This window comes from Elephas maximus, chromosome X (genome assembly GCF_024166365.1).
Source record: "Elephas maximus indicus isolate mEleMax1 chromosome X, mEleMax1 primary haplotype, whole genome shotgun sequence".
NCBI lineage: Eukaryota > Metazoa > Chordata > Mammalia > Proboscidea > Elephantidae > Elephas > Elephas maximus.
In genome coordinates this window covers 1,538,891-1,552,678 of record NC_064846.1, presented here as the reverse complement: position 1 = coordinate 1,552,678, position 13,788 = coordinate 1,538,891, and positions in this window count along the sequence as shown.

The following is a 13,788-nucleotide window of genomic DNA, read 5'->3' as shown; positions in this document are numbered from 1 at the left end:
ATGACCTTGACTTATGCCAGTTGTGCTGGCTTCCCCAATATTGTGTACTGTCTCAGTGCAGCACCTGGCCATGCCCAATAATAGTCCCGTTTTCTCCCAGAGTGAGTAGAGTAGTCTCTGAGCCTACCGCTAAAGGCCCATTTGGTACTCCCAGGCCCAGCCCCCTTGGCCTTACCTCCCACTGCACCAGACCCTTCCGGAACACCCTCCCACTCGCTTCCAGTCAACGGCACCTGGGAGAGACAGCCTCTTCCAGCTGTATGATGCTCACATGGCCTGACCCCCTAGGCTGTCTTGTTTTAGAAAGTCCAAGGAAACCCCCTCTTGGCTCGTTTTCTTATGCAGCCTTGAAGAATTACTGGCCTCTCCTGCTCCCAAGAGCAGTGAGCAAGAGAGGGGTGTTGGATTCACAATGGCCAGCTATGACGTGAGCTGGCTTCAGGGTGGGGGCGGCCTCCTCTGCTCCCGCCTCTCTGCTGCCCTTTACAGCTGGACAGCTCTAGATTCAAGTTCAGCCCTGCACACATACCTGCTGGATGACCCTGGCCACTCGCTCACACTTTCTGAGCTTCCCGCTCCTCACTGTAAATGCTCTCATTAATGGGATTCGTGAGAGTAATTGGGGTTGTGGGCTTGGCAGCTGGCAGAGGCCCAGGGAAGGGCAGCAACTCCCAGCACTACAGTTCTTGTGTTCATGGGGATCAAGTCCACACATGATCCTCCTCTGTCTCCTGGGGAGCTGCCTGTGTCTGGAACATAGTAGGTCTGCAGGAAAGGTGTGGAGGGCATTCTGGGAGTGCCCTCAGAGATATATCCTGTCCCCAAAGGCATCTTCCCTTATTTTCCTGGCTGGGTTCTCTCACTTCCGACAGGAATTGCCTAGAGACCTTGGTGAAATGCAGATTCTGATGCTTTGAGTGGGGAGGGAGTGGACAGATGGGAAGGGAGGGTGCCTGAGGGTCAGCTTTTCCAGCAAGCTCCCAGGTGACCTGAGCCTGCTGGTCTATGGATCGCATTTAGACCAGCGAGGGCTCAGCCCTAGAACTCCAGGTCCTGCTGAGTCCTGGAGGCTAGGCTTGGCAAGGGGATGATACAGGTTCTGTCCTGCCCAGGGAGCGCCCTCCAGGGCCCCGGCAACGGGCCCTTTGTTTTAAAGCTAGGTCCCTGCAGTGAACTGGGCAAGCCCCAGACCCTGCATATGGCATTTGCTTCTCAGCTAGCATAAGCAGTTTTGCACCAAGAAGCTTGCAAACGCTGCAGGTCCTGGGCCTCTCTGGGCCTCAGTTCCCCCATCTATATAGGGGGAGGCTGGGATAAACTGATACCCTCTTTTCCCTTTATGGTTCCCTGCGCCCGTCTGCCCTCGCCTTGAAATTCACCACCTGAGCATCAGCCCCAGGGGTGGGGCTCCCACCCCATCAGCAAGAGTCCCTGGGACACAGCGTCACCCAGGCCACTAAGAACAGCCAGGCATAGTCCTTAGCACTGTGCATCTACAAACTCACCTCGTCCTCACAGCAACCCCGCGAGAGGGGTACTTTACCCCCCGCCCCTGTTTTACAGGTGAGCCCCAGAGAGGGAGGCCTGTTGTCCAAGCTCACAGGTGGTGAGGGGTGTGTGGTGGGAGGGGCTCAGGCCCGGTTCCTTGAGCCTGCAGGGCTGGGCTCTGGCTCCTCCCAGCACACCAAGGAAACACCCCACTTGGTTTCCTTGGCACAGAGCAGGCGCCATGACTGTGCACCCCATCCACCTGGGTGATGAAGGTGTGAGGAAAAGGTGCCCCAGTCTAGCCGGGGCGGTGGGGGTAAGCCAGGACAGCCTCTTTGGAGAACTTTTTGGCAGTGTTGACAGAAATAGAAATTTCATGTGCCCTTTGCCCAGCCGTTCTGCTCTGGCCAATGTCGTCTGCACAAAGCATTGTCCATGGGAGCAAAGGACTGAGAGCCCCTAAGTGTCCCTCTGAGGGGGACACATTTGGGAAATTCTAAACCACTGGACACTAGAAAGAGTAAGGAAGTTTCTGTATTAGCGGGGAGTAAGCCCCCAAGTCTGGTGAAAAAAAGCTGTGTAGAAAGTGTATCCATGTGTTTCATTTTTTTAACCATAAGCATGTGATGTCTCCTAAAAGATTTAAAAACTTGTTATATGAATAAATATCTACCCTTTGGACTATGCAAGGTGGTTGAAGAAAGGGCCCAGTTCAGGTACAAGTTCTGGCTCTGCCACTTTCCAGCTGTTCAGCTCTAGGCCAGCAGGTTAGCCCCACAGCCCCAGTTTTCTTATCAGCAGGATGGGACGCGATGCCAGCCTGGGCAAAGGGCAGAACGGGAATCACCTGTCCCCGCCCCCATTTTACGGATGAGGAAACCGAGGCCCCAAGGGGTAAACCACATTCGAATCCCCAAATAGGCTGTGTCCTCACTTCTGGGTGGACAGCCTTGCGGGGTACAGAAGCAGGAACTGGCTTCAACCCTAAGTAGTATGGGCAGCTCCCCACTGCAGCAAGGGTCAAGGATTAAGTCCAGTCTGGTCCTAAAGGAACAGCTCCTGGTTTCACATGTTCCTGTACGTTCCATCAACCATGTGCTTTCCTTGAATCATCAGAAGGAAGGGACAGGCGGGTTGGTGGCGCTGGCTAGCCCTACGAGCCATGCCAGAAGCCGGGGCTGCCTAGGAGGCAGTCTAGGAGTGGGCCTCTCCCCCGGGGCCAGTCCAAATCTGGGCTCTGACACTTCTGGCTGCGGGAGCTGTCCATGCCTCAGTTCCCTCACCAGTAAAACAGCAGTGACAGCATGTATCTCAGAGGGCGGTGCAGGATCAAATGAGAGGACTCACACGAAGTAGTTAGAGCTCTGGCCGGCAGAGAAGAATACAATAAGTTAGCTGTTATTTTTAAAAAGTAAATATTTATAACAGAGGAAAGTTCAAGAAAATCCCAGACTGGCCCTTGTTGCCTGTGGAGGTGAGGCCAGGAAGCCAGGAGCTCCTTGGAGTGGTAGGCATCTGATTCCAGCCCCCTTCGGTCCTAGGAGCAGCTTGTCCCCTCCCCGGATCGGGGTAGGGGGGCGGCCACACTGTCCTGGTACAGGGGCTGGCTGTCTGTGTTCCCTGACTGGCACGTCAGGCGGAACAGACTTGGCCAACTGGCTGGAGGCCCTGTGGCCACAGGCCTGGGGAGAGACGGCTCAGAAAGGCTCCTGTGTTCCACCCCAGCCCAGGCCTGGCTTTTTCCAGACCAGAGCCTCACGAGTCTTTCGAAAGAACACCAAGTACCTGAGGCCCTGGCAAGTTGTGTGGCCTCATCAGAGCCACTTTACACCTCTGGGCCTCCGTTTCCTCACCCGTAAAATAGGGATGGTGGTCAGGACCCACATCACAGGGCAAGCAAAAGATTGATGAGAAAATGGACATAAAGGTGCTCTGTCATGATCATCCCCACAGCCATGTCTCTCTCGTATAGTGCTCCCCTGTGCCAAACCTTCTTCTGTGTGGTCTATACAGACGATGAGGAAACTAAGGCACAGAGAGGTTGGGGCACTTGTTCAAAGTCACACAGCTGGTAAGTGGCAAAAGCACCATCCTAGGTAAATATGGCTCAGGGGTCAGGCTAGGCTTTGGAAGCTTCAAACGCAGCTCCCCACAGGCAGTGCTGGCCAGGGCAGAAAGGCCAGGGTGCTATGGCTGGGGTGTGGTGCTCACAGCGGGGCTAGTGCAGAGTAGCTCATGCAGGCTTTGGGATCTGAAGCTCCATGTTCCCTGGGTGCCCTCTGTGAGTTGGGCAGTGAGGGAAGTGCCTTCTTTGTCGAATTGCTTTAATCTGCTTTAGAGAGTGGGATCGAAGCCTCAGAGGTGGAGGGCCCGGGGGGAGCAGCAAAGTGTAGATTTGCACTCGACCAGCCCAACTCCAAGTCTGCAACCGAGGGCAAGGATCCTGGGTGTAAGCAAGAATGGAGGGTGCTGGCATTCCTCCGAAGAAGGGGGCTTTTGATGGCTGCAGGGACTCTGAGCAAAATTGTTCCACTGAACACTGTCTTTTGAGCATCTGACTACTGCTTTCCAGAGCTTCCACCTTCATCCCAGCTCACCCTGAGCTCCTACACTTGCCGTGGAAGTCCACTGAGAGGCAGTGACTTGCCCAAGGCTCAGAACCCCAATTCCTGGCCCTTAGGGGCTCCCTCACAAACCACATGGCATCTCCATCCACCCTCATATTCATCCATCCATCCACCCACCCACCCACCCAACCGTCCGTCCGTCCTCACATCCACCCATCTACCCACCCATCCATGCAACCACCTTCACACCTACCCATCCACCCATCCATCCATCCATCCATGCACCCTCACACCCACTCATCTACCCACCCATTTGTCCATCCATCCACCCTATCACCCACCCATCCACCCATCCATTCATCCATCTATCCCTCACACCCACCTATCCATCATCCACCCTCACACCCATTCATCTATTCATCCATCCATCCCTCCCTTACACCCACCTATCCATCCATCCACCTCACATCCATCCACCCATCCACCCACCCACTCATCCACCCATCCACTCACTCATCTATCCACCCACCCATCTGAGAAACAGTTACTAAGCACCTACTATGTGCCACACAGGTGCCAGGAACTGAGGAGCCAGAGATAAGCACAGATTTTATAGCCTCCTGGAGAAGGAGGGGCCCAGATCATAGGTGGGTAGGAACAGAAGACCAGAGAAAGCCTCTTAGGGGAAGTGACACCTCTCCTGAGATCTGAGGGATGTGCAGGAGTCAGCAAAGGAACAGAGAGGGCAAGGGGGCCACAGAGCGCCAGCTCACACCCCTGCCTCCCACTGTAGCAGGCACCAACCTCTCCATTCTCCTTGGCTCGCTGCAGGGGGAGGGCACGAGCCTGGGAAGGGAGGGGACAGTGTGACACCGAGGCCTGTAGGGTGGCCTTCTTCTGGCCATAACCTCCTCTCACCACCGGCTGGCTGTCAGTGGGTACCCACTCCCAACACAATGACAGAGGCGGGTGCCGGGGACTTGGAAGGTGAGAGATTCCCATGGGAAAGGGATTGCTCCACTTCCATGGTGGATAAGCCCAGCCACCCCTCGGGCACCAGCCCCTTGCTGGGAGACAAAGGTGGCAGTGGCCGTGGCCATGGACATGTGCAAACACGAGCGAGGAAACTCCAAGGAGCCCTTGCAGCTGCTTCTGTCTTTACTCTTGCCCCGCTCCTTTTCAGGCTCACGCCTTCCTTGCACAGTGTATAGGCCAGTGGGACCGTACCCCCCAGCCAGGGCACCTTTGTCACTTTCCCTCCTACCTTCAGAGCCACTGCTAGAAAGACTGTCTCCCCCCGCCCCCCGCCCCCACCTCGTTCTCTCTCATGGGATTCAAAAGAGCTGCTAATCAGGGTTCTGGACAGACATTCGAGAGCAGAGACTCATAAGCCAGTGTCTGCTGACTGAATGAATGAATGAATGAAATTCCAGCCCAAAGCATCACCATTGCTATTTTTGCTAGCCTGAACAAAACACGATTTCCCTAAAGCTTCTAAGAACATGGCAGGTAGTTCCCAGGGCCTGCCCATGGATCCCCTCTGCCACCGCCCCCTTTGTGATGCCAGGCCTAGGAAGCTTGCGTGGCAAACAGGGAGGGGCCACCAGACCCTGGGCCCCTCCTCCCCATGCCACGTCACCCCAATGCCTCCAAAGCTCCCAAGACACCCGACCCCTCCCTCCAGGTTCTGAGACCCCCCAGGATTTCCCCTGACCTTTAAATGTCTCCAGCCGGGTCCCTGGGAGCCCTGGGGAGCCAGAAGGGCACAAGAGGAGGGAGGGGCTTGCCCTATGCGAAGCCTGCCTGGCAGCTTTGCAGCACCGGCAAGAACAGGGCATTTGTCACCTGCCGAGGACAGCGGGGATGGTTTAAGGTGAAATTTAAGCCCATTAGTGCTTGGCTAATGACATCAGCAGCAGTGGTGAAAATGAAAGATGGCAGGGTGTGTCAGCGCCCATAAACTGCCGCGGCCAGCACCGCCTCCATCCTTGGGCCCAGCTCCCGGCATGCCAGCCCCCACCTGGCCCCTCCACCCCTGACAGGCCCTGGCCCCTGCCCTGGCCAGGCCAGGCCACGCCAGCCAGCCCTCAGGGTCAGGGTGCGGCCCCTCAGGGTCAGCGTGCGGCCCCTCAGGGTCGGCGTGCGTCTGGCTGGGGCGTGAGAACAGAATCCGCCGGGAGCCTAGCGTGGAGGGGCAGCATCTTCTTAATCTCCCTCCTTTTATAACTTCTGTCTTCTTATGCAATGCAAGCATCCTGGCTCAGCCGCCAGCAGTTCTTCCCCAGGCTCAGCCGTCTCCCCGCAGCTAAGACCTGACAGCTCTGTTTATGTCTCCCCATAATTCTCTGGTTTTATGTTTCTTTTTTTTCTGGGGCCATTAAGCTCCCAGCCATAGCTCCTTCCTCTGCCCCTGCCTGCCTTTGTCCTTGAGGCCCGCCACCCCACCGCCCTTTGGGGACGGCTGCCCCACCTGGCAGATGGACCAGGACCCCGTGCCCTGGATCTTCATCCTGAGGCCTCACTCAGGACGGCCCTGGGGTGGGGGGCTTCTGGTGCCCAGCATCCTGACATCAGTGCCCTCGTCCTACCATCATCCCTCTGGACATGAGCTGCCTGTCCCCAGGGCCCTTTCGCCTCAGCCCCACCCACCTCTCTGCTCCTCCCATCTCTGCCTTTGCTCCTGCCCCTCAGTGTGGTGTTCCTCAGTCCTATCCTTTGGCCTCTCTTTCTGGCTATCTTATCTCACCCCAGAGCCTCTGAGGGCCAAAGCCTCCCATCCCCGTTCCATCCTGAATGCCTCTCTGTAGTTCAGACCCTGGGCCCAGCTGCCTCACGACCCCCGTGTCCTTGGCCCAAGCTGTCCTGTGATCCTTCTCAGGGAGGGCCTTGTCTGCCCCCCCTGCCCGTCCCGTCCCATGTCCTCCGAGTCCTCACTGTGTCCCTCCCTCCTCTCTCAGATCCTCCTGCCCGTCCCCACAGCCACAGCCCAGAATTGGGCCAGGAATCCCACAACTACCTCTAGGCTGGTGGGGTCTCCCCAGCCCGAGCCTCTGGCCCTGTGTGGCCCCGCACTAGCTCTGTACATGGCTCCCTATTACGTTCAGCCAGCTCAAGTCCCTGCTCCTCAAAACGGTATTCGGATCTCATTAGGGAAGACCTGGCTCTGGCCGCCCCTTAGTCTGATATCTAACTTTGGTGTCCCATGAAGGGGCTGTCCCACCTCCAAGCCTCTACTTAAGCTGGTGGCTCCTCTGGCCTGACCCCTTCTCTTTCCCCATCCCCCTTGCCATCTCTCCAGGGCCAAATCTCAGGCGGCAGTGGCCTCTGAAGGTCCTTTCCTGACTTCCTCAGCTGGGAGCAGTTCTTTCCCCTCCTTGGGGTGGTCATGGTCCCTATGCGGCTCCTCCAGCCCCCTATCCTGTGGGATACCTCCTCTCTCCCGAGCGACCGCGGCATAGCCTGTGCCTCTCAGGGCCTCGATTCTGCACCATAAAATCCAGATGCCAACAGGCTGGATGTGCCAGGGGGGACAAAGTTGCAGGGGCACACTGGGCCATGGCCCCTAGAAGGCCCACACACAACGAGTAACAGGTAGAGCCAAGGCTGGCCTCGTCTTCCGAGGCCGCTCTGGGGCCGGCACGGCCGCCTGTAGGGTGACCTAGCTGGAAGGCACGGGCTCCTGTGCTGCTCTGGTCCTCCCACCAGGAGGTCTGCCGCTCACTCCAGCTCCTCCACACCAATCCTCTCCCTCCTTTGTGAAGCTTCCGGCCGACAAGTCTTTTTTTTTTTTTTTTTTTTTTCTTTAGTTTCCTCTTTTCCTTTCTGCTGAGCTGCCTTTGTCAGTCAGAGGCCTCCGCCACCCCCCTGCTGCCCACCGTGTCCTCAACGCCCCTTCTCCACACACCCAGCCCCAGCTCCTCGTGGAGGCCCTCAGGCCTCCTCAGCACCCTGGGCTGTCACCCTCTCTGCCCCTGAGCCCCCTGCACAGCTGTCTCAGCCTGGGGACACCAGGCGGCTGGCCCCTGTCCCCTCCTTTACCCCTCGTGGGCGGGTGCCCAGGCACTAGGAGGCATCTTCTCCTAACTGGGCACTTCCCATCCACCCTGGGAGGGAGGGGGAGACACAGGCGAGCACAAACCTCCCATGTGTGCTCAGCGCCCGAGCTCTTGGCTCCATTCCTGTCAATTCAGTCGTCCTGCATCTCCCGGGTGGTGCGTCTGGTGTGGCGGCCCTGCCCTGTCTATTTCACTGGCACTCCAGGCGACTTTCTGCCAGTGGCAGAGTCAGCCCCTTGTGTGATGTGCTGGCCTGCTTGGTACTCACTTCAGTGCTTGACCTCTGGGCCTTGGGGGGCACAGAAGTCGCCGAGCACCTACTGTGCGCAGGGTGCCCAGCAGGCAGTCCTTACAGACCCATGAGGGACCTTTGTTAAGAGTTTTGTCATGTGCAAAAATGAAAACGCAGGCCCCTTGCTCAGAAAGATTAAAGAACTTCGAGACGATAGCAGCAGAGCATTAAACCAGGCAGGAGCCTTCTGTGTGCCTGCCCAGGCAGGACCTCCAAAGCCAGCCCTGGCTACAGAAGGGTGAGAAGACCAGTCGCCACTCCTGGTGGTTGCTTGCTAGGTCCCGGGCACCCCGGGGACGCCGTATGAATACATCTGATTTAATCCTCAGGCCCGCGAGGCTGAGGCTCATCATCACAGCCACAATGGCGCACATTTACTGAGCACTAGCTACGTGCGAAGTGAATTGTCACAACCACCCAATGCTGCAGCGGAAGAAACAAAGGTTCAGAGGCCGAATGATTTCCCCAAGATCCCACAGGGGAAAGTGCTGGAGGCAGAAGTGAGCCCCAGGCCATACCTGACCCCAAGGCTGGCCCCCGAGTGCATGGATTGAACCCCTGGCCATGGGCCAGCCTGGTGCCCGCTGCACCACAGACACGACCACAGTATTCCCTGGGGAGTGAGGCTATGTGACAGTAAAAGACCGAGATCCCAAATGTTGGCTCTAAATGGAGCCTGAGAGACCATCTAGTCTCTCCATCTTCCTGCAAAGGCAAAGCTTGAGGCTCAGAGAAGGCGGCCAGCTCCAGCAAGTCATACCGCACAGCAGGCCCAGAACCCTGGCCTGGACGCAGCTCCCAGCTGCCCAGTTTCCAAAGACACTTTTCCACCCTGAGCAAATGCTCTCAATACGGTGCATAATGAATGAAGAAAGGCAGGACACAAGTGGATGTTCAACACGATTCCAATTTTGCGAAACCAACAAACTGGATGGAAACACACAAATACTAACATCAGTGTCTTCTAGTCAGAGGGACCAGAGGTGGTTTTTCCTTCAAGTTTTTTGGTATTATCTATATTTTCTGCAATGAGCACTTAAAAACAAGGAAAAAATTAATTTTTCAAAAGATCAACGTATTGACAGCAATTAGATGAATTGGCTGTGCGATGCGATTTTTCCATCACCGTAAATTCGAACTCAGTGCTCCATAAGCAGTAACCCTCCCTACCCCCTCCCTCTCGCCTCTGGTAACCACTAATAAACTTTGCTCTCTATACGTTTGCCTCTTGTTGTCTTTTTATATAAGTGAGGTCAAACAATGTTTGTGCTGTTGGGATGGGCTTATTTCACTCAGCATAATGCCTTCCAGCTCCATCCATATTGTAGCATGTATCAAGATTTCATTTCTCCTACTGGCTAAGTAGTATTCCATTGTATGTATGTACCACATTGGGTTTACCCGTTCATCCGCTGATGGGCATTGAGGTTGTTTCCACCTTTGGTCTATTCTGAATAGTGCTGCAGTGAACACTGGCGTACAAGTCTAGGAGTCTCTGTTTCTAAGTCTTTTGGGTATACACCTAGGAGTGGAATTGCTGGCTTATATGATGGTAGTGCTATTTTTAGTTTTTTGAGGAACTGCCACACTGTTTTCCATAGCAGCTGTTCCGTCTTGCGTTCCTACTAACAATGGATAAGGGCTCTAATTTCCCCACATCCTCGCCAACATTTGTTTCCTTTTTTTTTAATCTTAGTGGGAGTGAAATGGTATCTCATTATGGTTTTATTATTTTTTTAATAATATTTTATCGTTTTCAGTGAAAGTTTCATTGTGGTTTTGATTTGCCTCTTTCTGATGGCTAATGACGTTGAGCACTTTGTGTTTGGTGGCCATTTGGATGTCCTCTTTGGTGAAATGTCTATTTAGATCCTTTGCTCATTTTTTGAGGGCGTTATTTGTCTTTTTGTAAAAATTCAAATTGGCAAAAATTGTGTGATAGATTTATTTATGAAAACAACAACAAAAAGAAGTTGCTGAGGCTGCTTACGTACAGCCAAATACCTCATGGGATTTGGGTCCTTGGTTTGGAGATTTAGGGTATGGTTTCATGGGACATCCCAGTTAACTGGCCTAATAACATGTTTAGTACTTCTGTTCTACTTCTTAGTTCATTGTGTAGTGCCCAGGGTCTTAAAAGCTTGCAAGTGGACATCTAAGGCACAACAATTTGTCTCTATTTGCCTGGAACAACAAAGGAAGAAGGAAGCCAGGAATAGAAGGGTATGGAATGTGTGAATAATTGCCTTCACAAACAACTGCCCCCTTTGCCATAAGACCAGAAGAACTGGATGGTGCCCGGCTACCATTACTGAATATTTTGATCAAAGATTCTATAGAAGACTCCTGATCAAAAGGGGGGAAATGTGGAACAGAATTTCAAATTCTCCTTGACTCCACACTTTCTGGAGCCATGGAGGCCAGATGCACCACTGCAACTATTGTCCTGAGGCACTCTTTAAACCTTAAACTTTAAACCAAAAATATCTTCTGAAGTCTTCTTAAGACAAATAATAGTTAACTAGTAAAGAATGTCTGCCTTGAGCACTGTGCTCTTTTAAGGTCTATCTACATGGGTTCAAATGGACAACAGCAACTCAAAAGATTAGCTACGAAACTTAGGCGACAGTGAGCTTATGTTCACGGGGAGGAACAACTCAGAAAAGGAGGTGAGAATGGCTGCACAACTTGAAGAATGTAATCAATGCCACTGAATTGTCCACGTAGAAATTGTTTAATGGGTGTATGTTCTGCTGTGTCTACTCTTAACAACAACAAAAATAAAATAAAAATTTAAAAAATATCAGCAGTTCTGATTTTTCTAGGCCGAATGGGGAAGGGGGGCTGTGACTAAGAGACAGTCGCTGTAGACACCATGCAGGTCCAAGAGCCAGCTCCCCACACACCGGTTTTGGACCTATGATGGTGAGCGCCTTGTTGAGGATTCAGAAACCTCCTTGGGACCTGAGGGAGCCTTGGGGTACCTCTGGAGTGCCTCCATCCAGCTGGCCTGTGGACACCAGGAGGGGCTGGATCTGGCTGGGAGGAGCTGAGCATCTTGGCAGTCTCCTGCAGCTCGTCCCAGGGTGTGCTGGTATCCAACCAACCGCCACTCTGGCCTTCGCTGGCTATGGTCTTCACTGGCTCTAGCCTCTGCTGGCTCCCGCCTTCGCTGTCCTTCACAAATCCCCAGGCCTCCCTCAAACTCGGATCTCACCCCACCCTCTCCTGTTCACAACCCTGAGGTCCCTACCACCCTGAGGTCCACTAGATGCGAACTCACTTCTACCTCCACAGCTCGCCCCTGCCATCCTCTCTGGCTTTACCTGCCAGTGCTCCTAGGGACCATGACTCACTCCCTGGGCGTCCACACCTCCTCACATTTCAGTTCCCCTTGCCTGGAGCCCCTTCCTTTCCACCCCGCCTCATCTGGCCCAGAAAAAAAAAAAACAGGCGGCAATTCCCTCCTGGTTCCCAGCCAGGCTGTGGCTGCCGTGACCAGAGCCTAGTGCCCAGCCACCTCTTGGCGTGCCTGCTACTCCGCAGGCCTCATCCATGAGCCAGGCCCTCAAGCCTAGTGCAGTACTTCGGGAATCCATCGACATCTCCACGCTCTGGTGCGCCCTCCTGCACACGCCAACCCTCTCTAGGCCTCCACAGACAGCTCTGAGCAGGGAAGGCCCTCAGGCCCCTCCTGCTAGGAGAGCCCCCCTCCCCCCAGTCTCCAGCCTGAGAAAAGCTGACAGCTCCTTAATAATAGCGGCTGGGTGACCCAGTAGCCTGGCTGAGAGGTGGTGTGTGCATCAAAGCCTCATGTTCCTTCTTTCTGTTGGACCCCAAAATCACTCACATAAAGGGTCACATGTGCTTGCGACGAAGATGCATTACTTCTAACAACTGGCCGGTGTCCCCTTGGCTTCCCCAGATGCGCCCTGCCCCCAGGGCTGGGGGTCTGAGGGACCACCTCGTGCCTGGAGCACCCAAACACAGCGGGGCAGAGCAGCCAAAACAATAATCGCGCCATAGATTCACTACAAAAAGCCGTGCACACTACCAGACTGATAGAGGGTGCAGGCAGGCCTGGAGCTGGTCCCTGCACGCAGCTTCCCACGTACCACCTTGTGTGGCCTTTACGTGCGGCAGAGGCCGCCTGAGGCCCTGAGACACAAGCCCTGCTGAGCACCTCAGAACCAGGACCCCAAGCCAGATCTTTCCGGCAACATAGCCACCAGGCAACTCTGCCCATTGCTGCCCCGTGAGATCCTTGTGACTTAAGGGGCCTGATGCACTGGAGAGGCCTGGGTAGCTCTGATGGGTGGCCCCGTAGTCACGTCTTGCAGTGGTGAGGCCTGACCCCCCCCCCCCCGCCCCATTATCTCATCTTCATTTTGGGCAGCCCCCCTCTCTGGGCTCCACTTTTAAGAAGGTAGCAGGGCACGTCCCCCATCCCTGTGAGGAACACCTCCCCTGGTTCTCTCCTCCTGTACACCTGGGAGCAGAGAGCAAAGCTGGGCACCCCAGGCTTCCTGGGGACGGCAGTGGGGGCCGTCGCACATGCACTTGGTTGACATGAGGTCCAGGTGTTGAACCATTATAAAGTGACTCCTGCACTTGTACTATGATGTGCTATCACGTCATAGCAAGGCCTACATGTTACCGGTTGGGGATGAACCGGGGCCTTGCTTTACAGGGGTTTTGAGGGTATTAATGGTATGTGCACAATTTAGACCTCCCCAAGTTCCACGGAAGATGAGACTGCACTGGGGGTGCTTCTGGATTCTGAGGCTGTGGAGGCACAGGGTACGGCTCACCCCCCTCTCTTCCTCTCCCGTCCTGGCCTGGACCACTGCTCTGGTCTCCTCTGTTTCGGGGAGGGGGGGCTTTTTTAAACACAAATGAGGCCATATCACACTTCCAGTGTACTCCCAATGGAAATGCTCCATCCGGGCACCAAGTAACATGTTCTAGAATGTTCCTGGCAGGTTTATTCATTGTTGTTATGTGCCATCGAGTTGATGCGACCCCATGTGACAGAGTAGAACTGCCCCATAGGGCTTCCTAGGCTGTAACCTTTACGGAAGCAGATCACCAGGTCTTTTCTCCCGAGAAGCTACTGGTGGGTTCGAACCACTGACCTTCTGGTTCGCAGCCCAGCACTTGACTATTGTGCCACCAGGCCTCCTTGGTCTATTCATCAGATCCCCAAGCTGTAAACAACCCAAATGCTCATCAAGGTAGAAGGGGTAAACAAACCGGTATGTTCACACGGCGGAACACTGCACAGCAATGAACAACGGGCGGCTGCTACACACAACTCCACGCGTCTCAGAAATATTCTGCAAGTGGTAAGACAAGTTGGACTGAAAAGACTGGGAGCGTCTGAAAC